Source organism: Sceloporus undulatus, chromosome 1 (genome assembly GCF_019175285.1).
Source record: "Sceloporus undulatus isolate JIND9_A2432 ecotype Alabama chromosome 1, SceUnd_v1.1, whole genome shotgun sequence".
Lineage (NCBI taxonomy): Eukaryota > Metazoa > Chordata > Lepidosauria > Squamata > Phrynosomatidae > Sceloporus > Sceloporus undulatus.
In genome coordinates, this window is record NC_056522.1 from 86,622,983 (window position 1) to 86,627,088 (window position 4,106).

At 37.8% G+C, this 4,106-nt stretch overlaps 1 long non-coding RNA gene across 1 annotated transcript in view; it reads right to left on the reverse strand.

Moving 5' to 3' along the window:
• Positions 1-3,208: 3,208 nt before the first annotated feature.
• LOC121917419 overlaps positions 3,209-4,106 on the reverse strand; it is a 1,526-nt gene continuing 628 nt past the window's right edge. Inside the window, exon 2 of the long non-coding RNA XR_006101027.1 lies at positions 3,209-4,087. This is a non-coding gene — a long non-coding RNA (uncharacterized LOC121917419). The remainder of the gene's footprint in view (positions 4,088-4,106) is intronic.

A 4,106-nucleotide genomic window follows, 5' to 3' on the forward strand; every position in this document is an offset into this window, starting at 1 on the left:
TGCAGAAGCTTTGGCTTTCCAGACGGTTTCACCTCACAGATGCTTCTGCCATCATGGGCAGCACTAAAAATTACGGGAATTGTAGTCAAAGATGCCTGGAAGGCATGACACACAGGCTGTATTATGTTAAGGAATATGATTTAAAGAAAAAAATAACAACAACCCACAAGACACACTTAAAACAGTATTGCAGGGGTAAAAATCTCAGTACCATTTCAGAGTGTACAACAGCTTAATGTCAAACTAGCAGTTCATTTTTTTTTTAACATGGAGGCTTTAGCAAAGTGCAAACATTCAATGTGGTGGCACACAAAGGCTTGCACATTCACTTGTGTCAGGGGTGGGCAACTGGAAAATTAGGGGGCCACATTAGCCCTCCAGGAGACCTTGGAAGGATGCACCTGCTCCTGCAACACACACACACACCCTATATCACCTCTATGGGATACAAGGGCACATTTTTAGGTATTCTTGGGCCCATAGAAGGCATTTTGGGGCATTCTGGGTCATATATATATATATATATATATATTAAAAATTCACAAAATTTTGCTTTAACACTTTGGGAGTCCAGTAGGGTTTCAAACATGTGGAAATGTCTTCTGTATCCCCTAGAGATCATTTGGGGCATTTAAAAGCAAATTTGTTTTGGGCCACAAAAATTGTCCTCAAGGGGCTGCATGATGCAGCCTGTGGGTTGCACTTTGCTCATCCTTCACTTAAGAGGAGAGTGGGACTTTATAGAAGGTGGAACTCATACAAAGGGAAGTTGTACAATTTTGGAATTTATATGTGAGAAAGGGTGTGCAGGGTTTTGTGTTTTACAGTGGGAAGATTTTGAAGTAAAAGCTTGATTATAAGGTAGCTAATGAATGTAACTACTGACATATCTGCACAGCCCTATCAGGTTGTCCAGATGCCTTAGAATAAGTCCTATTGTGCAGCATGTCATTTGATATCAGCATGCCAATAAAAAATGAGATAAATGCTGGTGTAAGTACCCTCTTATCAGAAGGTAAATAGCCTAACCAAGAAATTTGGAGCTGCTTCCAAATGTAGTATTGTGAGAAGAAAGAAAGCCTGTCTTGTTAGAAATAATTGATATTTCTTTATGTGTAAGAGAGGGCCAGTGTGATGTAATGATTAGTGTTTAAATGGGACTTGGGAGACCTGAATTCCCATCCCCACTAACCCATGAAATTCGTTGAGTGATCTTGCACCAGTCACTGTAGCTCTGTTCAGTTATTACTCCTTACACTTTCTTGCACAAAGGAGTGCCTATCTCCCATCATTTTCTTATGTGAAAAGTGACATGTCTGTGTACACATGTGGAAACTCTGGAAAATTTAGGCCTTGCTCACTTGGAAAACCTCCACAATAAGAGAAATGTATCCATTTTGGTAGGGCCATTTTCCACATAAGTGGGGTGTGGCAAGGTGCTCCCTGCTTCCCTGCACAAGAAAATGTGGTGTATAACCCTCAAAACATGGCTTCATTTTCACACTGACCTACTTTACCTGCTTTAGCAAGGATAAAGCAGATGCAGGGAAGAGAGCCATATTCACCTCCTTGAGATCACTAGAGAAACATTGAGATGAAAATATAATAATATAACAAATAAAAAATAAAAAAATAAATTGCCTACTAAATTGGTAGTGCTAAATTGGTTGTGCTAACAGGTGGCTTCCAGGTGGTGGAGTGGTGAATCTCCTTTGGGTTTTAGCTCTCCAAGGAACCCATTTGGAGGGTAGGCTTCAGGACCTTGGGCAGTTCCTTTAAGTTTGCCCTAAAACCTTTTACGAATTCACTGCACCAGGAACATGGAAACTGCCAACCCCCACTCAGATCTGATGTACAGTATTTACTGATGTACTGAGTGCTTGACAAATCTGCTGAAGAACTTTCTTTATGTTGCAACTTGTACTTATCATCCAAGTCCTATGCACAAAATATGTGAGAATACTCTTATTTCAGAAAAATGGATAAGAATTCCACATTTTGTCCTGAAAAAGGTATAAAAGCAGTACCAACTGGAGAAGGATCAATATGTGCATTTACAAGCAAAAAGCTAACCACTATTCATACATGAGGCCATTGTCTGTACTTAAAGATTAGTAATTCACAACCACTTGAAGACCATCAGAAATACAACTTAGTTACCCTCCCCAGATATAGAGATATTTGTCCCCTCATCTGTCTATTTCCCCCCGCCAATGTTTCTGCCTATTTTTGTTTGTTCAATGTTTTTAATGTTTTTAATGTTTTTAATGTTTTAATATTATTACTGTTTAATTCTGTTTTAGTACTGGGGATGGGGGGGGAGCGGTAGGTCTAGGGTTTGATTTTTTAACTCTATTGTAATTTGTTGTATTTTATTGTTGTAACCCGCCCAGATTCTTCGTGATTGGGCGGGCTAGTAATAAATCTATTATTATTATTATTATTAACAAAAAATGTATAGTGTCCTTGAATCAGTTGATCTATTAAGTATGTAAAAAAACAAAAAACAAAAAACCCACAAAACACACATGCCTAAAAACCTTGCAAGTCTGCAAAAACTTCAGCTTCGTCTTAGCCAAAACATTTTATACAGTTGGCCCTCCTTATCCACGAATGTTTAATCCATGGATTCAAGCATCCACAGCTTGAAAATATTCAAAAAAGTATAAATAAATTCCAAATAGCAAATCTTGATTTTGCCATTTTATATAAGGGACACCATTTTGCTTTGCCATTATATGTAATGGGACTTGAGCATCCACAGATTTAGTTATCCATGAACTGAGCAGCAATTTAAAATAGGATTTGTCCTACTCACAGCATATATCAAAGGAAAGGGGGAACACACACAAACCTATAAACTCACACACTCACACACTGTAGCCGGCCAACTTCACACACACAAACACACAGCCACACAGCCATTTTCTCAAGGTAAAACATAATACTCTAGAGTCAATTTTTAAACCAAGCCCATGGTTTTTCATATATCAACAACACAAAAACAATCCCAATAAATAACATAAAACATGCACATGTCCATTTTTAAATTCTCTACCACAAACCCACATTTATGACACAATTTGTTAGAAACACACAGAGACAAAAACCAACCTTTTATTCATTATATAAAAACACTTATACTAAAGACAAAGACAAACAAAGTTCAAATGAGGATTCTCTTTTTATTTTATTCTTCTAACCACCATTAAAAAAAACTTTATATATTAGCACCTTCTTTTCCACATGGAGGACTTATCCTTTATACTTTTATCAAAAGTCCATCTATGGGGCTAAAATGTTCTCTGCTGATCTGTTAACTTATCAGCAGGGTTGTAGAGCATTCTTAAGTTTCTCACTACCCAGAAGAAAAGCTGGCTGGGAGGAATAAGTTAATTCTTTTAAAACAAAGGCAATTTCCAATAATATTGTTTGCAGGGATTTACTCCCTGGTAACCAAGTTCTAACATTGGTTCATGAGTCCATTAAAGTAACATATTCTTTTCATTTTTGATCAGTGGCTGTGGCAAATTTTCTGTAAGAAGCATAGAATCATAAGTTTCCTGTTCGTGATGCCAATTTGTCTACCAGTCCCTTGGCAAGCTACACATTTAGTTTTCTTCAATGGGATTTTACTATCTACTAAAACCTTGTTCAAAACATCTACCCTTTACATTCCTGTTCTTTTTCCTCCAAAGCATCCAACCAGACCACTTCACTCATTGATTCAAATAATCCAAACCAACCTGCACCAACAGCAATCCAACTTTCACCTGCTCCGCCTTGTCAGTAGAAGCCGTATGAAAGCAAAACATTCCAATTCCTTTATATAAAGCTTCCCAGGGGTCATGTTTTTCCAATGCCTGTTGAAACCATTCTGAAACCTTATTCAAAGCTATTTCATACTTATTTCCCTTCAAAAGGGACCTCTTTAAAAACAAACCCCAATCTTTACTCTCTTCAATAAGATCATCGGCAGCAGAAACCTTCCTGATCTCTCCATCCATAGTACAAAAAGGGTTATCTGGGACGGAGTTCCTGCCTTCCCCCGTCCCCCTTCTGTTTTTCTTTCCAAACATTATGTCAACTGCAGGAGAAAGCACACT